Source organism: Lycium ferocissimum, chromosome 5, assembly GCF_029784015.1.
Source record: "Lycium ferocissimum isolate CSIRO_LF1 chromosome 5, AGI_CSIRO_Lferr_CH_V1, whole genome shotgun sequence".
NCBI lineage: Eukaryota > Viridiplantae > Streptophyta > Magnoliopsida > Solanales > Solanaceae > Lycium > Lycium ferocissimum.
In genome coordinates this window covers 35,159,762-35,183,963 of record NC_081346.1, presented here as the reverse complement: position 1 = coordinate 35,183,963, position 24,202 = coordinate 35,159,762, and the positions used below count along the sequence as shown (strand labels likewise).

At 36.8% G+C, this 24,202-nt stretch overlaps 1 long non-coding RNA gene across 2 annotated transcripts; it reads right to left on the bottom strand.

The window, feature by feature from the left end:
• Positions 1 to 211: 211 nt before the first annotated feature.
• LOC132056774 (uncharacterized) lies at positions 212 to 23,900 on the bottom strand. 2 transcript variants are annotated; one of them, XR_009414933.1, is made up of 8 exons: positions 23,781 to 23,900; positions 23,534 to 23,593; positions 22,752 to 22,861; positions 22,211 to 22,666; positions 20,809 to 22,084; positions 19,151 to 19,235; positions 18,320 to 18,380; positions 212 to 437 (listed from the first exon to the last, which is right to left on the bottom strand). It is a non-coding gene; the product is annotated as an uncharacterized LOC132056774 (long non-coding RNA). The 2 variants fall into 2 exon arrangements; XR_009414934.1 differs by lacking the exon at positions 23,534 to 23,593.
• Between the last annotated feature and the right edge of the window lie 302 nt (positions 23,901 to 24,202).

The following is a 24,202-nucleotide window of genomic DNA, read 5'->3' as shown; positions in this document are numbered from 1 at the left end:
ACTTGTGCCAAAATGGGTCGTGACACCATGGCAGGACGGACCATCACCCGATACCTTTACTTGATCGAGCAAACCAACTCTACATGAACATATGAACTTACGACATGTATAGGATAACATGAGATAAGTTTCATAATATAAAGTCTTTAAAAATAATTCCATTCATAAATGATTACTTCAAGTCTAGAACAATGAGATATAACTCAAAATAGGATAATGTCAACATTTGCATAACTTGAACAACTTAATCTATGTAGCCTCTAAGACATGATCATGAGTAGCAAAAGTTACCAGGACAAGGCCCCTGTAGACCCAAAACAAATAGAAATACTAAATGAAGAAATGTGTCCCGATTATCAGGTGAAGCTCACCAAAAATTGAAGTGTGCAGAAACCCTAACGTGGAGTCCTGACGCCCTGAGTATGCAAACCTGCATCCTGAAATGTAGTGCCACAAAAAGGTCATGAATACCATGGAATATCATTCGTATGATAAAGCATAACTGAATGAAACTACATAAGGGCATTCATGAAGGAAAGTCCAACCCAAAGCAATATAAATAAAACATGAATAGGTCAAATAACTTAGACCGCTGAGAGCGTCGTTACCACAAGGTCATCTACATCTTCTATTGAGGGCTGATTACAATTATCTTGGTGAGCTTTTTTGACACACCTTTTTCTGCCTCATTATCAAATCGGTCTAGCATATGAATTTCTTGTAGCATATCACATTTTCTTTTGTTGTTGTAGAAGAGAGTATCTTTGTATGCTCCTTGGAACTGATCTTTTGCATAAGGAGAGATTTTTGGCTCTAACCTCTACCTCGCTTCCTTCCTCATTGTTTTTAGCCATCTAAGTGATTGACATAGGGTCAGATTCTTTAGTTCTATTCTGAATAGTTTCCCATGGGCAGATGTCTTAGGATATGATGAAGTCTATCATTCTTATTTTCCACCATTCATCGTGTTCTGCATCGAAGTATGGTGGTCTCTTTGTTGATTGGCCTTCTTGTACTACTGGAGGTGCAGTCATTATTCAAGGTTCTAGCCTTTATAGAATGATCTAGCTCTGATACCACTTGTTAGGATCAGGCTACTACCTATACACTCAAAGAATCAGGTTCTTTGAGCAACTATGCAATAAGGTAAATCTGTGGAATAAGTAAATCAGCACAAAAAAAATTGTGTGGAAAACTCCTTGCTCAAGGGAGGCAAAACCACGACCTATCTCTTATAAGACTTTTCGAACTTCACTAAACTCGAGCAGTTTAAGGCTTATGATCTTCCTTGTAATACCAAAGGAACTTTCCTTAACACTCCCTCATCTACCCTCTTAATACACAATACTTCAATCACTCTATCCAGTCAAGGAAGTCCCTTACAATTTGTTACAAACTAACACCTATTACACGATACTCACAAAGGTAAATAGATGGAACCACAAGAAGAACCTAACTATTCAACTAAAGAACTTAATGATAAATCTTGATAAGCTCGGGTTCTTTTTTGATATGAGTTGGCTCTTCTTAAGACTAGGTGTTGACTCCGCTTACTCTGGCCTCACGTTGGAATGTTATGATTATGGTTATGGTTAACCTCCAAAGCTTGTTCGCGTTGCGTTTATATAGAAGTAGTTTCCACCTTGTCTTGTCGAATCCAACCAAGTATGAATTTCATAACTGTACCCGAAAACCAATCCTCATTTGACTTGGATCTTTCTTTTTTCTTTGTATGCGCATTGGCTTTCTTTCCTACTTCAATGCTAATTCCATGTTGATCAACTTATGGTAATATTTTCATAACTTGAAATCCAACCATTCATCGAATAGGAATGACTCAATAATCTATTTCCTCCCAGTTGGCATCAAATAACTTTTTGGCAGTCTCCAGTATTGTGAGATAAGGATCGATTCCTTTGAGAAGTTCCTCTAATATTGTGACTGCTTCACTTAATCCATTGGAGATCTTTTTGGACTTCTGGTTCTTCAAATTCCTTCCTTATATCTCTCTTGATTGTCTTTGGCTACATTGTTTATCAAATCATCAAAACATCATTATAAAGTCAACAACTATTATTGAGCCAACAGCTATTCATAAGTGTCCATATTGATTGGTTCCCTAGTTCTTTTCTCTTTTTAGCTATGTGTATATGAATCTACTGACCTCTGCTCCTCCAAATATCACATTAACTGTATGTTTTGGTGGTAGTGGTCAAGGAGGCTATTCGTTGGTCCTATTCTTGTAGAAATTTTGCTACGCCTGGTCGTCGAGGAATCTTTGAGATGTCCATCCTTGATCAACTGAGCTACTTCAAACTACAAGTGTTTGCAATTTTTGGTTTGGTGCCCATGGTTTCCATGAAAGTCACATAAAATGTTTGGATTTTCTTGGAAAATTTGATAAATGAAGTTATAAACGCCAATCTTAGGACAAACTCATTTGCATCGAAAGTTTTCATTATTCTTTCTCTTGAATCCTCAGTTATCTCTTGGTTGCTCTGGTTTCCTGTTAGTCCTAGTCGTGTTGGCACTGAATAGGGTTTGAGCTGACTCCTCGAACTTCTACAATCAGCTTCAAACACATTCTTGGGTATCTCATGGTATCGACCATTAATCCTTACTAGAGGAAGCAATAATGACAACATGACCTCCTCTATCCGAAGCTTGGTACTATACCAGTGATAGCATCATTCCAAGTGTTAGCCTGGAACTCCTGGAGACTGTCCTTCAACCATCGCGATGTATCTGAACTGTTAGGGTTGAGGTTCCTAGTGAAGATAATAACAACTAAGAACACACTGTAAAATAATAGAGAAAAAGAGTGGAGAAATTCTTATTCAGTTGTGCCTTGCGTCGTCAGTCTGGTAAAAAAAGTAAGTGTTTTCTTTCTTGTTACAAAGTATGAACTTATGCAATAGTGATGATGAAAATCATATGGGTTACACGTGAGAGAAAGGGGTATATTTATAGTCCGGCCCTAAGTAATGTCTCCCGCGTATTAAGCTGCCCATAATGATCATTATTTGCACATTGAGTCTGTTACGTACATGGATAAACAACCACCGAAGTGAATCTCTGATTTTTTAGAACCCATTATCTGGTGAAGCTTATTACGACTGGTCACAGATGACCTACCTAACGCCTTAATCCGGAGTTATGTAAATCACCCCATATGCACCGGTTCTGAAATCATATTCGGAGGATGTTACCCGATGTAACCTCGAACTCTGATCGGAGTTATATTGGCTAAGTTGGATTTGACTAGACTCAAATTGCCACATTTCGTTTCTTGAGTCGTCCACATGTCAAATCCGTATTTTTGATGAATACATTCCTGATGTATAAAAGCTTATTGAAAATTGAAAGTACCAATAATAAAAGTTAAAATATTTTAAATATAATTTCTTCGGGACTTAAAAGTTAACAAATATCTTAGTCCAGATGAGTTTATCTAATTTAAAATAGTATATTATTGAAAAGGAAAATTGTGTATAATACTATTCCATGAGCTCCCAATATTAACAAGAAATTTGTTTCAAAATATTTGATGTTTTAGAAAAATCGATACTCTTATTATTTATTGAAAAATCTAAATATATTTTTAATGTCTAACTAATGAATTATTAATTAAATATAATATTTAATGAGAGTTGTGATTAAAATTATTATATATCTTTTTTTAGAGCGCACAAAAATCTTAAAGGAAATAATTCATAAAGTTATAAGACTACGTGAAATGTACTAAAAAAATTAAGGGCAAAAAACATATATGTACATAGTAAGTGGGTATATTTACAGAACATGACGATACTTTTCAGTTTACAAAATATATCAATAGATTTGTTACAAAATCTATACGAATCAGGTAAATTAAAAAGAAGTAAATAAAACACATTAAATAAACTGTTTTCCTTATTTTATCCACTTTTCTCTCTCCATTCAAAATTAAGAGATATTGTTCCCTGATTTTCTTCAACTTTTCTCTTTTATTTCATCCATTTTTCTTTCCCCATTCAAAATTAAGAGATATTGTTCCCTAATTTTCTCCAACTTTTACTCAAAAAGTCCATTCTAATCAGTAATTTTTATGTACAAAGTTCATACACCAGAAAACCTATATGTATAATTTTTTTATGCAATATACAACTGTATAAATTCGTTATAATTTGTATATATGAAACATGTATAAAAATCGTATGTGTATTTTGATTATGATAAAGTACATTTCAATTGTATATAATATAATCAAAGTATGTATAAATTTTGAGAAAATATGTATAATAAATTTGTAATTGATACAAACCAGATTCCATACAAAGTTTATACACCAAAAAATAAATATGTATAAATTTTGTATGCAATATGTATAACTGTATAAATTTGTCATAATTTTTATGTATGAAATATGTGTAAACGTTGTATGTATATTTTTATTACGATAAAGTAAATAGAAATTGTATAAAATCTGATCAAAGTATGTATAGATTATGAGAAAGTATATATGTATAATAAGTTTTCTGATTAATACAAACCATATTCCATACCCATTTCATACACTAATTCATATCGAATTTATTCGCATTTCATACACATTGTACTGTATATATCTAAATGATATATAGCAAATTTCATACACATTTCATACATACATTAGTTTTCAACATTTTTGAAAACTACAGTTTATATAATATATAAAGATTTCAAACACACAATGATCACACATATCTCAAAACGATACAAACAAATTTTTATATATAATTAATACATAGGTCCGTAATAAAAAATACTCTGTAATATTGGTTTGAAAATTTATTTTAGGAGAGAAGATGAATTTTAGGTCTGGAAATAGTGTCTATCATAGAAGGAGAGGGAGAGAGAGACAGAAATCTTTTAAAAAAGAAGAAGGAGTTGATTGGTACTATCCTAAAATTAAGCCCACATTTAAAATTAGATTATTTTCCTTAAAAAAAGCCTAAAATTGTGGGATCCCTGTCACGCCCCGAACCATGGCCTGGGCGAAACACAGCACTCGGTGCCTTACTGCATGTGACCGAGCGAACCACATGGCTTGCTGAATCATCATGAGGCATAACATTAACGGAATATAATGTGAATGCATGATGAGCCTTTACAAAATGCAATAAGTCATAATACTTAATCAAAATACTTGTCTAAACATGAGTGCGGAAATAACATGAATGAGCCAAAATGGCTATACGACTCCGAAAGTGTGACATGACATAACTGACTTGTCTAGTCTATGAAACCTCTAACATAAGTCTGAACATGGAAAACATACTGTTGGGACAAGGCCCCCAACATACCTTAGATACATAGCTAATCATTAAATAAAGAGTTGACTAAATCCGAATGAGATGGGGCTCACCAATGGCCGATACGAATCGTCCCTGCGAGCGGATGTGGCGTCTGTAAATCCGTACTTGCATCGTGAAATGCGAGGCCCCGGGCAATAAAAGGGAACGTCAGCACATTGAATGTACTGGTATGTAAAGCAACTGAATGAAATAACATGGGACATGAAAATAACATAACGAGAGCGAGAGTGAAACATGATCATGAACATGAGTACATATACATAATATAACATGTGTAAAATATCGTGAGTAGGGAGAGCGAGTAAATATAGCAAACATTGTAATTAGGTACTTGCGTCCTACCAGCAGAACACTCATACCTTGCCAGGGACATGAGGTTTAATAATATTATGAAAGGATCCAGTCATTATGAGAGATCGTCCGGGACATGGGTGGAGCGATCCTCATCCTACGGTGGCTACGTAGTTTCAGGCTATCTGAAGCCCTCCTCGGTAATTAAAGCAACTCCCAAAAACATGGACATGTAAAATAAGTGGCACTTGCCCCCCATGGTTTTCATGAATATAACTTGCTTGTATATGGATATAATGAATTATAGATTGCTTGCATGAACTTGTAAAACATGTATAGTATTTTCTTGAAAATGGCATAATATATCATAAATTAGCATGCATGAACCCATGGAATGGGATATATGGATTTTTCATAGATTATTTTATACATATTTTTAATAATCATAAAGAAATATTAAGAACTCAATGATGGAATTATAACAATTCATACATAATATAATCATGGACATGGACCTAGGGTTATCATGAGCATGGTATAGAAACCCTAGTTTTTGTAAAGAATAATAATTTATGGATTATGAGGCGTGGGGAATAACAATGATGTTCTCACACGTAGATAGTAACTCTACATACCTGGTAATGCTCCAAACTTGAATTAAATACTTTAACTTTGAAGAAGATTTCCAAAATCTTGAGTTCTTGAACCTTGAGATGGGTTTTCTTGAAAACCCTAGTTTAGGAATGATGATTTCTTGTCTAGATTACAAGGATATGTATTAGAATTGACTTGGAATGATTATAATAGGCTTCCCTTGGTGTTCTTGATGATGGGAGAGAATAGAAGGTCGTTCTAGGGCTTGGGGGTGTGAAGAATGAAGTGAAAAAGCCTTAAAACGAAGTTTTAAAATTGCTATCGGACGCATTTTTCGCCCTATTTTACGTCCCGTAAAAGTTTTACGGACCTTAGATCCCACCATAAATCAATTACAGTGATTTGGGCTTTCTGGACCAGTTTTACGGCCTAAATCTACGGCCCGTATAATTTTTACGACCCGTAGATTCCACCATAAATCGACAGAACACTGTTTTAGTAAAATGGGCATAACTTTTTGTACAGATGTCTGTTTGACCTCCATAATATACCGTTGGAAAGGTATTTCAAAGATCTAAAACTCTCAAAAAGGAAATTTTCCCAAATTCCTTACAAATTTTTCCTTATACTCATTTTAATTGAGACGTGGTGCAAACTCACTTGAAAACACGCTTCGTAGGGTAGCTTCCGACTTTCCTTTGCTCAAGGACTCTTCTCATGTCTTGATTGGGTTTCAAACTCCATTTATACACTACTCAAATTGGGTTCATTATACCCTTGTCTTATGATTCAAATCTTAGCCCGAATGCACGAGGTGTTACAATATCTCCCCCTTGGGATCATTCGTCCTCGAATGATGGGTTATGGTTAAGAATGAGGCTGGACATAACTTGAGTATATGAACGTGAAGAAATATGACATGTAACATGAAAAACTTACATGACATAATTGGGTGTTTCAAAAACTTACATGACATAGTTTCATGAAAACATGAGTGCTAAAACGTGTAGACATGAATAGAGAATACATGAACTTATATAATGTTGGAATTTATGAAACGTGAATTTGACATGCATGAATTTAGGTTATATTTCCAAGGGACATGACATGAATACTAAAGGTAGTTATATTAATTTGAAAATATATATCTTGATAGGCTATATCGCTTGCTCTTCAAACAAGTGAGGATATCTGGATTTCATATCTTCTTTGGCTTCCCATGTAGCCTCTTCAACTTTCTGGCTCCTCCATAAGACCTTTACTGAAGCTACTTCCTTAGTTCTCAACTTGCGGACTTGACGATCAAGAATGGCTACGGGGATCTCCTCATAGGTAAGGCCATCCTTAACTGTTATAGTATCAGCAGGAACAACCAACGACGGGTCTCCTACACACTTCCTCAACATGGATACATGAAACACCGGGTGAACAAAGGCCAACTCTTGTGGCAACTCAAGTTCATAAGCTACTAGACCGACCTTTCGTGAAATTTCGTAAGGTCCAATATATACGGGACTAAGCTTCCCTTTCTTCCCAAATCTCATAACACCCTTCATAGTTGAGACTTTAAGGAACACCCAATCATTAACTTGAAATTCTAAGTCCCTTCGCCTCACATCTGTGTAAGACTTCTGGCGACTCTGAGCGGTTTTCAAACGCTCTTGAATCAATTTGACTTTCTTCATCGCCTGATAGACCAAATCTGGACCTAACAACTCTGCTTTACCAACTTCGAACCAACCAATTGGTGACCGACACCTTCGCCCATACAAAGCTTCAAATGGTGCCATCCCAATACTAGCATGATAACTGTTATTATAAGAAAACTCAATGAGAGGCAAGTGATCATCCCAATTACCTTTGAAATCCAAGGCGCATGCTCTCAACATGTCCTCCAGAGTCTGAATAGTACGCTACCGGCCATGCGTACGCGGATGAAAAGTTGTCGAGGTTCACCTTGGTACCCAATCCTTTCGAAAGGATTTCCGGAAGTTATTGTGAACTAAGCACCACGATCCGAAATAATGGACCTTTGGGGTCCCATGCAATCGACAATTTCATTAACATCTGACTTGGCATAATCTTCTGCCGAATTTGTGGTCTTGGCGATAAAAGTGCGCCGACTTAGTAAGCCTGTCGACGATCACCCAAATAGAGTCATGTCTCCTAGTTGAACGAGGTAGACCTGATACAAACTCCATATTGATCATTTCCCATTTCTAGACAGGAATATCAATATTCTGAGCCAAGCTACCAAGCCTCTGGTGTTCGGCTTTCACTTGCTGACAATTCGGACACTTAGCTACAAAATCTGCTACGTTCTTCTTCATATCGTTCCACCAATAAATCTCCTTAAGATCATGGTACATCTTAGTGGAACCTGGGTGAATGGAATAGCTGGAGTTATGAACTTCTGACATGATTCGCTCTCTAAGTCCATCTACATCTGAAACACATAATCTGCCTCAGTATCTCAAGGTACCGTCATATCCCCCTTGTTCAAAAGCCGTCATTTTATGCTTGCGAATCCTCTTCAGTGCAACAAGTAGGGATCATTAAACCCGTTTCTCCTTGACTTCAACCACTAATGAGGAAAGGGCTCTATCCTGAACAACCACACCGCCATCCTCGGATTCTAAAAGTCGAACTCCAATACCAGCCAAACGGTGAACTTCCTTGGTCATAACTGTCACACCCCAACTTGATAGGGCATGATGGGCACCCGACCCTTACTTAGGGCCGAGCGAACCCACTGATTCTCGTGATACTCGTAATCCTACTGGACTCTTAAATCATGAAATGAGTGCATAATGAAAGCTTATCAAAGAACAACATGCTTTTCGTCTTTCTCAAATCAAGTAAAACCTGTAAACATATGAAATTTGTAACATAATGCATAATGATACATCGGCCTACGAGTAGCGTTTACAAGATCGACATGTTATATACGTGACTGTCTCGCAAAGTCTCTAACATAAATCAAGATACCATAACATAGATACTCTAACTCCGCAACACTCCGGAAGGAAATGGAGCTCGCCAATCCAGCTAGAACATCTTCTACTAATATCCTCTACTCATCTGTATACACCTGCGTGGCATGAAACACAGCGTCCACAAGAAGGGACGTCAGTACGAATAATGTACTGAGTATGTAAAGCATGAAATACGGTAAACAGGATCATACTGAAATAAGGAGTATAGAAAATTAGTACAATAATCAGAAAACCATGAGGCTTGCCTTTGAAACATAAATCATGCGTGTCAGTACCATAAGTAAATAGTCATCATGTACATATACATATAACGTGTCCCGGCCCTCTAGAGAGGGACTCGGTGAGAAATAAGAAAATAATCATCATGTACATATGCATATATAACGTGTCCCGGCCCTCTAGTGAGGGACTCGATCGTGTCCCGGCCCTCTAGTGAGGGACTCGGTGAATAGAATCATCATATGCCATCCTGGCCGCCATCCCCGTATCATCATATCATCATGTCATCATATTATCATGTACATATACATATAACGTGTCCTGGCCCTCTAGTGAGGGACTCGGTGAATAATGCAGTGGAGATGAGCACGAATACGTGTCCTGGCCCGGGACTCAGTGAAGGAAGTAATAACAGCTTGCACGAGCAGAGTAGTGAGAAACCATATGCATATAAATCATAATTTAAGACTCAATAGATAAGTAGACAAATCAACGCTCGAGTATCAAACGATAGTCATGTTACATTCATTCTAAATACCATTAGGACTGCATTAAAGAGAAATTTGAGGGATCGTAGACATGTATCAAACCAATCCGAGCCCGCCCATGAAAGTTACGGGCATTACTCGTTATGGAATCTTCTACGAACGTATCGAAGCGATCCGAGCCCATTTATGAAAGTTAGGGACATTATTCAACACAGAATCCTTTAGGAACAAGAACTCTTTATGCAACATTTACTATCCAATCATACAAAGACTGCAAGGGCCACGGCCCAGTACCCCCGACTATATTAAGAATGCTAATATCGAAGTGAATAAGAATCGTAGACATGCTCGGATCTTAGGAGTAGAGTTACCCCAAGGCTCGTATCATACCTTATTTACATCTAAGACATGCCAAAAGAAAGAAAGGTAAGCTTTACATACCTCATCCGCTTCCTAAGCTAATCCGAACTTAAGTCTCGGGCTTCCCAAGATCTACAACAATGTCATTAGACACCAAACATTAGCTATAGGTACTTAGGAATCCCATCCTAAGCTAGCACTTCATTTACAGAAATTTGGGCAGCATTTCCTTTATAAATTCAACAAACCCCGAGAATCCAACTCGGCCAAATCATCAACAACAATACCAACAACCATACTAACAACATCAACAAGTAATTCAAAACGTATTCTAATTCAAAACGTATTCTAACGTTAGTAATTCCTTTTCGAAGGCATTTCATTTACATTCAAATCAACCATATACAATCAAGCCAACACCAATGGTCACACGTGCAAGTACTAATCCGAGGCCATTCAAACAAGACTCGAGAACACTTCAACCAATCCACACAATATTCAAAATAGCCCAACCAACCTACAACATAACCCGAAACCTCCAAACTCAATAAGAACAACAACAACACATTCCTCTCTCTTCCAAGTTCATGAACTATACCAACAATCCACACGTTAACAACTTCATTCTCATAAATACAAGAAACTATATTAAAATCACATTAGCTTCTAAAACAGCCCACAAACGATTACAACTTCAACTTGAACCATTAAATCTTCATTTTTACCGTAGAATCCACACAACAACAACCAAAAATACTAAGTAAATTTAATTTATCATTCCCACACCACACGACCCCTACACGGCTTACACCAACACATATGGTTCCATGAATTTCATTCATTTCTACACACCACAACATGCACAAACCATCCATAACACATGAAAGAGGAGATTAAATCTTACCTTTACCCCTTAACTTTCCAACTTGGCTAGGGTTTGTAAGTTACAAAAATGGATGGTTCGATTGCTCCAACAACTACTCCACGTTAATAAGGACCTTCCAATTGGTTGAAAAGCTAGAAGAAAATTATTTTTTTGATCACTTTTCATGGACATCAAATTCGGCCAGCCATGGCCGAATGGTCCTCCATTCTTCTCCAAGTTTCCTTGAGTTGAATAACTGATGAATAAGTCTTGCTTTGTCGTCACTCATCTATATATATACATCTCCTACAAATACAAGGTGGACACATGCCCCCCTCATGGCTTAAGGCAATCAAAATTAGCCAAGCCATGGGTGGGAGCCCACACCACCCACACGGCCACTTGGCCACTTGTGGCTTTTTCATGAAATATTTTTTTCAACTTCTAGCCCCTAATTCTCCTCAATATTTTCATCCAATAAAATTCATAAGCAACTTGTGCATCAAACAAAATCGAAAATAGCTTTGTCCTTAACTTATCGCAACTAGCTCAAAATATTCCAATGTACAAAATACGGGATATAATAATAACTCTCTTATCTGCATCAACGTGGGCTAAACTCCCCATGGAGCGCCGACTAACAGCATTGGCTATAACATTCGCTTTCCCCGGATGATAGAGAATATCCACATCATAATCTTTAAGCAATTCGAGCCATCTTCTCTGCCTAAGATTCAACTCCCTTTGCTTGAAGATATACTGCAAGCTTTTATGATCTGTCAAAATTTCAACATGCACTCCATACAAATAATGACGTCATATCTTAAGTGCAAAAACTACACCGCCGCCAACTCTAAAGTCCAGAGTTGGATAATTCTTTTCGTGAACCTTGAGCCGACGAGATGCATAAGCTACAACCTTACCATGCCGCATTAAGACACATCCGAGACCAACTCCCGAAGCATCACAATAAACCACGAACCCTTCGGTTCCTTACGGTAGCGTCAAACCGGAGCAGAAGTCAATCTCTTCTTCAACTCTTCAAAGCTTCGCTCACAAGCATTCGACTATTGGAACTTAACCTTCTTCTAGGTCAACTTAGTCAACGGGAGCGTAAAAGAGGAAAATCCTTCAATGAAACGTCTATAATAGCCGCCGCACCCAAGAAACTCCTTATATCGGAAAATCGAGTGTGGTCCTGGGCCAACTCTTACCGCATCAATCTTCTGAGAATCAACTTTAACACCTTCTCCTGAGATTACATGGCCTAAGAATGCCACTGACTTAAGCCAAAACTCACACTTTGAGAATTTTGCAAAAAGTTCGCGATCGTTAAGAGTCTGCAATACTATTCTGAGATGTTCTACATGATCAGCCTCATTACGGGAATACACTAAAATATCATCAACGAAGACAATGACGAATAAGTCGAGATAAGGCTTGAAGACCCTGTTCATAAGATCCATGAAAGCAGCTGGCGCATTTGTCAACCCAAATGACATAACAAGAAATTCAAAATGGCCATAACGGGTTAAGAAAGCGGTCTTTGGAATATCAACTTCCTTAACCTTTAACTGATGATAGCCTGATCTGAGGTCAATTTTGGAATAACATTGGGCACCCTGAAGTTGGTCAAATAAGTTATCTATTCTAGGAAGAGGGTACCTGTTCTTAATGGTGACCTTGTTCAGCTGACGGTAGTCTATACACATACGTAAGGAACCATCCTTCTTTCGGACAAATAAGACTGGCGCACCCCAAGGCGAAACACTGAGCCTAATAAACCCTTTGTCAAGAAGATCTTTCAACTGAGCTTTTAACTCTTTTAACTCTGTTGGAGCCATTCTGTATGGCGGAATAGATATCGGCTGAGTATCGGAAAGTAGATCAATTCCAAATTCAATCTCCCTATCGAGAGGGACTCCTGGAAGATCTTCGAGAAAGACCTCTGGAATTCATTTACAACTTGGACGGACTGGAGAGTTGGAGTCTGGGCATTTGAATCTTTGACTCGAACTAGGTGGTAGATATAACCTTTGAAAATTATTTTTCTGGCTTTTAGGTAAGAAATAAATCTACCCCTGGGTACTACTGAATTACCCTCCCATTCTGTGACTGGCTCATTAGGAAACTCGAATCTTACAACTTTAGTTCTACAACATACCGTGGCATAACATGAAGCTAACCAGTCCATACCCATGATCACATCAAAGTTTACCATTTCTAATTCCGCTAAATCAGCTATGGTTCTGCGGTGATAGACTAAGACTGGCAACCCCTATAAATACGTCTAGCTATGACTGATTCCCCAACTGGGGTAGACACCTCAAAGGGTTCATACAATTTTTCTGGTTCAATGCCAAATTTTTTAGCAACAAAAGGGGTTACATAAGATAAGGTGGATCCTGGGTCAATAAGGGCACATACTTCAAAAGTGAAAACTGTGAGGATATGACAACATCTGCTCTAGCGTCTGTATCCTGACGACCTGTCAATGCATACAAACGGTTCTGACCACCGCCTGTATTGCCGGACCTTGCCGTTCCACGCCCCTACTGGGCCTGATTGTGACGAGGAGCTACTAAATTTGTGGACTGCGCCACGTTACCTCCAGTACCTTGCCTAGCTGACGGACAATCTTTCTGAATGTGGCCTTTCTGGCCGCAACCATAGCACCCATCTGTACCCATACGACACTGACCTAAGTGTCTCTTGCTACACTTGCTGCAAGCTGGAATAATATAGGCTGACTGACCAACACTAGCCTGAGAATAAAAACTCGATGGTCTGAAGTTCTGCTTTTTGTCATTTCGGAACTTAGGGACTGGGGCACTAGTTGTAAATGGAGTGGGTCCTGCTGACCTGTTCTTAAAGAATTTCTTGTTTCCGTTCCCGCTAAACTGTCCGGTAAACTTGACCCTTTTGTTGAACTCCTTGTCTTTTTCTTTCTGCAAGGCTTCCTCCTCCTTTAGCCTTGTCTTATTACCCTGTACGAAAGCAACCATCTTGGAGATAGTCATCCCCCCGTTCTGTGCAGCAGTATTGGCCCCATCATAGAAATGGGAATCAAGTCCTCCAACAAACCTCCTCACTCTTGCCCTCATATCCGGTACCATATGTGGAGCATGCTTAGCCAGACTGACAAACTCTAAATAGTAGTCCTGAACTGACCTGCCATTCTGCTTAAGCTTCAGAAATTGCTCAGCCTTAGCTTCTCTGACTTCTATTGGCATGAAGTGGTCCAGGAATGCACTTGTGAATTCATCCCATGTAGCATCAGGTGCATCCTCACCTCGGGATAATTCCCAAGATTCATACCAGGTGTTAGCAATGCCCTGTAGTTGATGAGCTCCAAAAGTAGCTGCTTTGGTGTCTGTAACTGTCATAATCCTGAAGATCTTATGGAGAGCATCAATGTAGTCCTTAGGGTCCTCATCTTTCTTTGTCCCCGTAAAGACTGGGGATTCATCCTGAGAAAGTCCTTAGTTTTAGAAGACTCTCCATTACCTCCTGAACTTGACCCAGATTCCTGACGTTGGGCCTAAGCTGCTACCAGTTGTGTGATCATATTGATAGCATTCCTAACATCCCCATCCGAATCAGTAGGAGGTGTAACTGTAGGAGCGGTTGAGGCTGTCGTCTGAGTCAGAACGGTCTCTTCGCGAGTTGTTTCCGCAGTAGTCCCTTGGCTGGTGGCTGTAGCCTTTCTGGTGTATTTCCTTTTCGCAGGCATTTTCTGAAAATACGTACACGCACGAGTTATAAAGGCATCCTAAAAGTACTGCTCTAACTACACGATCTAAAATATGAAAGAAGTGAGACAATCCTGAATGTCTTGGTTGTCAACTGTTTATATGTATGGGGCCCTCACACATATAAAAGTGACCCCACAGGACACGGTTTCATAGACTCCTTAAAGACACTTGAACCTAGGCTCTAATACCAAGCTTTGTCACGCCCCGAACCATGGCCTAGGCGAAACACGGTACTCGGTGCCATCGTACGTGACCGAGCGAACCACATGGCTTCTTTTGAATCATCATGAGGCATAACATGAGTGGAATATAATGTGAATGCATGATGAGCCTTTACAAAATGCAATAAGTCAAAATACTTAATCAAAATACTTATTTAAACATGAGTGCGGAAATAACATGAATGAGCCAAAATGGTTATACGACTCCGAAAGTGTGACATGACATAACTGACTTGTCTAGTCTATAAAACCTCTAACATAAGTCTGAACATGGAAAACATACTCGCTGGGACAAGGCCCCCAACATACCTTAGATGCATAGCTAATCATTAAATAAAGAGTTGACTAAACCCCGAATGAGATGGGGCTCACCAATAAGCTGATACGAATGTTGTCCTACTGAGCAGATGTGGCGTCCTGTAAATCCGTACCTGCATCGTGAAATGCAGGCCCCCGGGCAATAAAATGGGACGTCAGCACATTGAATGTACTGGTATATAAAGCAACTAAACGAAATAACATGGGACATGAAAATAACATAACAGAGACTGAGCTGAAACATGATCATGAACATGAGTACATATACATATATAACATGTGTAAAATATCGTGAGTAGGGAGAGCAGTAAATATAACCGACAACATGGTCTGGTACTTGCGTCCTACCAGTAGAACACTCATACCTTGCCAAGGACATGAGATTTAATAATATTATAAAAGGATCCAGTCATTATGAGAGATCGTCCGGGACATGGGTGGAGCGATCCTCATCCTACGGTGGCTATGTAGTTTCAGGCTATCTAAAGCCCTCCTCGGTAATTAAAGTAACTCCCAAAAACATGGACATATAAAATAAGTGGCACTTGCTGCCCACAGTTTTCATGTATATAACTTGCTTGTACATGAATATCATGAATTATAGCTTGCTTGTATGAACTTGTAAAATTTGTATAGTATTTTCTTGAAAATAGCATAATATATTATAAACTAGCATGCATGAACCCATGGAATGGGATATATGGATTTTTTATAGATTACGGATAAACATTCTTAATAATCATAAAGAAATATTAAGAACTCAATGATGGAATTATAACAATTCATACATAATATAATCATGGACATGGACCTAGGGTTATCATGAGCATGGTATAGAAACCCTAGTTTTCGTAAAGAATAATAATTTATGGATTATGAGGCGTGGGGAAGAACAATGATGTTCCCACACGTAGATAGTAACTCTACATACCTGGTAATGCTCCAAACTTGAATTAAATACTTTAACTTTGAAGAAGATTTCCAAAATCTTGAGTTCTTGAACCTTGAGATGGGTTTTCTTCAAAACCCTAGTTTAGGAATGATGATTTCTTGTTTGATTACAAGGATATGTATTAGAATAGACTTGGAATGATTAGAATAGACTTACCTTGGTGTTCTTGATGATGGGAGAGAATAGAAGGTCATTCTAGGGCTTGAGGGTGTGAAGAATGAAGTGAAAAAGCCTTAAAACGAAGTTTTAAAATTGCTGTCGGACCCATTTTAAGCCTTATTTTACGTCCCATAAAAGTTTTACGGACCTTAGATCCCACTGTAAATCAATTGCAGTGATTTGGGCTTTCTAGACCAGTTTTACGGCCCAAATCTACGGTCCGTATAATTTTTACGGCCCGTAGATTCCACCATAAATCGACAGAACACTATTTTAGTAAAACGGGCATAACTTTTTGTACTGATGTCTGTTTGACCTCTATAATATACCGTTGGAAAGGTATTTCAAAGATCTACAACTTTTAAGAAGGAAATTTTCCCAAATTCCTTACAGATATTTCCGTATACTCATTTTAATTGAGACGTAGTGCAAACTCACTTGAAAACACGCTCCGTAGGGTAGCTTCCGACTTTCCTTTGCTCAAGGACTCTTCTCATGTCTTGATTGGGTTTCAAACTCCATTTATACACTACTCAAATTGAGTTCATTATACCCCTGTCTTATGAGTCAAATCTTAGCCCGAATGCACGAGGTGTTACAATCCCATTAAACCAAAATCTGGTATACTTTGTAATTTTCTTTGGTATATTTTGTAAATAAGGAAAAATAACCTTATGTTTTATAATATAAAGTCTTAAGTAGTATGATTAGGTCATTTTTTCAAAAATTAAACATCAATCTACCCTACACATTAGTATCAAATTTTATCTTAATCCATTTATTTGAAGGGCATTATTTAACAACAACCAACAAATATATAAATGTAACTTTTAGATATACTTAATTAATGTATATTTCTACTTTAACTTTCTTCTTTAATTATGATTAATAATACAGAGTGTAAGTAAACATTTTTATTTTGTGTGATTTTCTGTCCGAATTTAGATTTAATTGGGTTTTAATGGCAGAATTTGACACCCAGCGAAAACTAGAAAAAACATAGGAGTGCTACTAGATGGGCACAGCCCGTGCTCCAACATTTTATGTTCACAAGAGGTTGTTAAGTTTTAGATGATTTGCCTAGTCACTTGGTGCTGAAAAATGGCAGTACAAAAGAAATAAAAGAATGAAAAATAACATATAGAAAAACATAAAACTAAAATTAAGGCAATGCTCTTGTGCAATAAGCTTAGCTCCAATCTACTAAAAGTATGGCCGACCCTCAAGATCACAAATTTTAAAATAGCACGGAGTTAAAGTAACATAAACATGCTTAATGTACAATCAAGTTAGTATGTTCATAAAGAAACTTGAATAATGTGTGCCTTGTACATAAGGATGTTCCAAAAATTTCTGAGCATTCTTATTCTCCTATTTTTTAGTTATGAATAAGGGGGTGTTCTAAAAGATGCTTGGAAGACAATTAATGAAGAAAAACAAACAGTTCTTTCAAAAGGCCTTTTTTGAAATGATTCAACAATAAAACCTTGCAGCATCTAAAAGTTTATAGTCTGTGCCCAGACTCTTATACTCTTTTCTTTCAAGCTTCACACAACTCAAAGCACTTTGTTTCTGCAATACCTAACCTTTCCAACAAAGTTACAGTTGTGTTTGATATCATGTATTCCTCCATAACTACTTTACCTCTGAAAACAGTACAACAAAGAAATGAAGCATGCCCTAACTATAGATTTATTCTATTCTTAGCATCTAATGGGAGAAGAGCCTTAATATATTGAAATAATGCATTAAATTTAGAAGTTACCTCGAAAGTACCTGCAAGCAAGCTGCCACCAGAACACATGCAGTCTCATTCAATCCATAATCTGCTAAAAATATTAAGAAAACACGAACTATCTTTAGCTATCCAACTCAGTTTTATATCAGTTATAGACATTCGGCTCTTAAAATAAGAGAATTATACGTTTCTAACATCCATCTGGAATCCTATTATGGATATGCAGTTACCTTTTCAGTGAGCAATGATTGTTTCGGCCATCATCATATCATTTCATTAAAAAACAGAGTTATGAGCTAATTATCTATTTCCATCAAGTAACTGTTTTGTACTATGTTCTTTTTCTTCATCTTCTTATATTTATTTTAATATGATCCAACTAATCCCTAATCACTAAAACTGTATCGTACTCCTACAATCTATGTCAAGTAGGTTAGTTTGACACATTAATAGGCTTATAAAGTGATAAATTCTATTATAATTTGTTAAGAAGAATGAGAAGTTCTTCCAACTATTAGCAATAACTACTATGAACCCAATATCACTCGCAATGTGACTTAACATTAACTAATTTACTTGCAGTGCAAAAGCAAAAATGACCATAATATACTTATTCACATATCTTGCCACAGTATTGACTGACAGCAATAGAAAATTGTGAATTCTCTAAGAGGCATGTAATTCCAAAGAGGCAGGTACAACTTTTTAGACTTTACTACTTTTTGACTGCCGACATGTTAAATCTAAGTATGTCTTCATATTACATTAGAGAAGACACCATCGACTGTCAAAGAAGCTGCTTCTGAAAGTAATGTCGATCCAAGTAAGAGTAAAAGGAAGATCATTAACATATTTTACCTTATGTTCCAATAAATAAAATCACACCTCAACTCTTAAATGGAAATCACCCATCTCTGCAGCTTCCACCAACAAAGCAGCCCCTCTGTCATTAAAAACATAAGCAAGAATTAGTACGTGTAATTTATGAAGAAGTGCGGAAAGTATTGCTCAATTTCAATGTAGTTAGTCCATGAAAACATGTTGAATATATCACTCAAGTCAAACAATTAACTCCCCGTCTCATAAGGAACTCGAGAAGTTAGATAGATACATCATGTAAGTAGTGACCCTAATTATTAGGACCAATCCAATGTCATTAATCTCTTCCCAATTTCAAAGACAGTGAACCCACCAAATCTGTTGTTCCAGTAACCAAACATAGAAAAAATATATCATTATCTAAAATAGAAAATGTTTATCCTAGAGGGACATCAAAAAACTTTGAAATGCGATAAATCCTAGACCATTACAATCACAAAAACTTCACCACTTCTTTTCAGTAAATAAGCCTAGATATTTCTGACTCAACTTGCAAATCCTACCTAATTAGTCCAAAGACTTTCAAGATTGCTCATAAGTTCATGAAAAACATGTTCCATGCAGTAGCAGAGTTCTTTACCCTGAGAACTAATATGAGCCAAGATTTAAAGGCATATCAAAATCAAGAAGCATCGAAGGGAAACAGAAAACTACTGCAGGTCAATAAGCAAACAAAAACCATAAAAATTACTACTCATAAGAAATTGAACTCTAACGCACCCAAAATTTAAAAGTAAAATGCTAAGTGAATTCCAAAGGCAGTAAGAAGATACTAAATCAATATTCTCTAGAAATTGAACCAACATAACATGTCCATCAGAGGAAAGAATTGAGAATAGCTAAGAGAAATTCAACAATCCACATACTAACAATAAGCAAACAATAAGCACATCTGAAGTAGCGAAATGGAAGTAGAAGAGAGATGCCTAGATAAATCCAAAGGTCACACATGTGTCAGCAAATTGAGGAGTATGGGAGTACTTAAATCCACTTCAGTCCAAATCCACTGTATACTTTAGGTTGCTATTTGTACTACCACGTGATGCAATGTTCATACAGCCCAACTGTGGTTTCTAATATACCAGAACATAGGTACATACGATTGTATGCAAGATTAGAAGAAGCAGAACTGACTAGCGTTCTTTCCCAAGAAGACAACGTTTTTTTTTCCACTGGATTTAGATATAGTAATTATGGCACTTATTACTCTTATATAGAAGTATATATAACTGTAGATGCAGAAAAACAACCTATGGGAAGGGGAAAATAGCTCATTCATTATTATTTGAATAAGCACAAAATTTATTGTAGACTTAATTTTTAAAAGAATCGCTGATTTTAATACATAGGTACTGAATATTAGAAGAACACCGAATGCATCATTGCTCCAACCAATAAACCTTAAGAAATAAATTCTCCAAAAATTAGATTAAATAATGAAATGAAATACCACATTGCTGAAGAGTTAAAAGAGGGACAATCAACTTGAGTAAACTCAGATTGATGGTGAACTACAGTACAACTAAAGATCACATCAGCTTAAAATTTCAAGGAAAAGAAATCAAAACGTAACCTTGCAAATTGAATAGACCAATAGAAGCACTGGTATATATTCTCGAGAAGAATGGTGAGCTCACCTCTGGTAAAGTCACTTGTCCATGCTTTATCTTAGCAGAACTCCTTATACATCAGGGAAAAAGGTATTTATTTTCAAACATGTATGAGCAAATCAGAAGAAAAAATTATTTGCATGCATATAAAAAATTTGACAAACAACCCAAAACAGAGAAACTAACAGATACCCAAAATAAATAAGGGACATATACTCCATCACGGAGATAAACTGATGACATTTGAAATTACGAATTGGTGAAGAAAAATCAGGAAGCGAAAAAATACAAATAAAAGATTCATGTAAAAAAGATCATCATTGGCGGTCTGGGCAGAGAACAAAAGAAAGAACGCCTAAGAATGAGTAGATTGATCCAAGGAACTATACACAAGCCTCATTACAGGTGAATCGATACACAAAAGGATAACCTGCACGCAAAGAGAAAAAGAATTACTACTTAGTAGAAGTTGTAGATTGTAATTTCAACCCTCAAGTCGAATATTGGTGGTGAAAATCAGTTCAATGGAAAAGATGGCGTCCAGTTGTCACAAAAGTTAAATTGTCAACATACGTGTCAATAAAAGAAAGGTTTTGTGAAGGACTTCTTTGGGAGAAGTGCTTTACTTTACACGTGTGAGATGGGGGGACAAACTTAAAGTGCAACTCGAGTTGCTCACATATGTAAAGACTTGATGCACAACTCTCATCCTCTTATGTGAAGAGATTCTTGTAAGATGAACAAACAATAATAGTGAAGCATCCTCCACATAAGTGCACATCTCAAACATCGGGATAACTTGTTTGAAAAAATAAACATGCAATATCAAGCAACATGTTGGCAAACAGACTTAAACGATAAAAAGCATAAGTCAATCATAGTTTAAGTGTGTGAGCGTTGAATTAAAGAGATAGCTTTTTGAGCATATCTTTATAGCTCCAAGTAAAATACTACATCTGAGCATATCTTTATAGCTCCAAGTAAAATACTACGCAATGTCTCGTTATTTTCATTTTCATCCCAGGATATTTAAACTTTCGTTGTTTTCACCTTGATCCCAGGATATTAAAACCTAAACCTGCAACTTCATCCCATTTCAATCAAAAAAAGTATTGTCCAAATGCAATGATCTTCTAATTCAAAAAGTTCGTATTCTTTTCCTAAACTAATAAGAAAAAGAGAAGCACAAACTCACAGCCACAAAAAATGGCATGGTTGCACCCAATCTATAGTTTCAACTCCCCTGTAGCAACAAAGCGCTCATTAAACTTTCTCTAAAGCTCAACTGAAGATGCTCAACTCCCTTGTAGGAACACACAAAGTGCTCATTAAATTTTCTTTTGTAAATCTCTATTAGGAAACTCCTAGTTCCGGAACAAAAATAGATTATCAGAGTTTCACCAATCATTTAATTAGATAGAGCACTGACCGGAAACTACGATCATATTCATTTCCTGAAATGATCAATGGATTTCAATGGTAATGTGACAGGCCATTTGCCTAGCTCGAACTACAAAAGAAAATTAAAGATTCCTTATAGAGGAGTTTACACATTTAGTTCTTTATTCACATGGTAGTATACCTCAACTTTAACCAAAAGAGGTCCATGCGTAGAAGTGCATGAATACCTTGAGATATAGTAGAAATATAGTGAAAACTCAAATGATCGAAGAGTTTAAGACGCTCATAGAAATAAAAGTACTTCCTATTCCTATAATAAGTGTGACACGACAAGCGAGAGTTATCTTTAGATCTTGTATCAGCTTTTCCAGCAATTCCTTCCAGCTTTTTCGCTAGTCTTTGAATTATACTCAAAATTGTGAATCTGATATCAGTGTACCAAAGAGATTGCTTTAGCTTATGCCTTCCTTTGCCGATAATTGTTCTTACATCAAAAATAACATATACACATACACACGTTAAATAAAACAAGTTAACATAAGAAAACTTAAAGAAGGTAAAACATTCACCTCGAGGTCTCGTTCATGCACATTCTTGAGATTGTAGGCATCATGGGTGATGTTACAGTATTAGACCGCATCACATTAATTCCATAAACAGTAGAACTTCAGGCATAAAACTACATAACAGTCAAGAAAAAAGAAAATTGTTATCACAAATAGAAAGAAATTCAGTGCACTTTGAAATCCATAAGTTCAAGAAAAAAGTTAAAAAAAATCTAAAAAGCCATCTCCCCTTGCCCCAAGATTTTAAAAAATCTATGTCAATGATTTCACGCTAAAGGTATTGGTATTTCGTTGTTCTTAGTATTTCAGCAAGTAATAAGTAACATTTGCAGCGTAATTACTAACCAAGAGGGTATATTATGATACAATATTCTACAGAAGCTGTCATGTTATTATATAGGATTAAACATTAAAAATTAGAGGGTATGAGTTCCAGCAATGGACGAAGTGCTAGCATTATTAAATGGTGTACATTCTTTCAAAAATAAATAGAAGTTGAAAGGGAATATGATATGAAAGCAAATAACTGCAAGTTCATCTGTTAAAAATAGAAAGGAAATAATCACAGGAAGGACATGCATCGACCCATTACTAATATTTAAAAACCTCTAAAAGCAATTACAGATAGAAGGAACAGAAGAACTCAATTGAGAAAGAGAATTTTTTTTAGGAAAGACTTGCTTGATTTTTGACACGAAAGCAGTACTTCCAACACGTGTTTCTTTGGTAGGACTCATTTGACCTAAACGGCGCACTACTGACATCAAACCAAAAGACCACCTTACCCATAAGTGAATCCGGTAATTACCATTGTTCGTCACTTCGTCCTGCCTAAACTCTCATTTCTATAACAAAAACCAAAACCCACCAAAATCCCATTAACGACAGGGTGTATTTGAGCAAAAAGAAGAAGGAAGAACTATAGAAAAAATTGCCACAATTATAAAGCATGTACCAAAGACAAAAAGGAACTGAAATTTAGGAATATTGAAAAGAACAAGGTATAAGAAAATAAAGACTATGGAAACTCACCAGAACAATGAGTAATTCCAAGAAAACTCAGTAGAAGCAAAGTAATCGCATTCGCAGGCAAAATCAGTAGAAGCACGCGAGAGAGAGAATAGATTTCTCGTCTTGGGTAGATTCTAGAATTGTTACACCTCGGAAAATTTTTCGTTGACGCACAGTGAATAGGCTAATGAGGAGTATGAAGTATACAATGTTTTCATAAGTAAGAACTAGCATTTGATGATTTTAGATAAGATTTGAAAGACATTTGAGTTAAGGGAAGAAAGTTGTTAAGGAAAGCGGGTTATAAGTTGAGTGTGTTGGGCAAACTACGAGTATTGAACTAATGAAGTCTTAAGGAGGTTTTGGAGAAGAGTTATAATGCCCCTTAGATTTCCAATAAAGTGATAAACAAGAGTTAAGAAGGTTTCATAAGGATTGGAGAT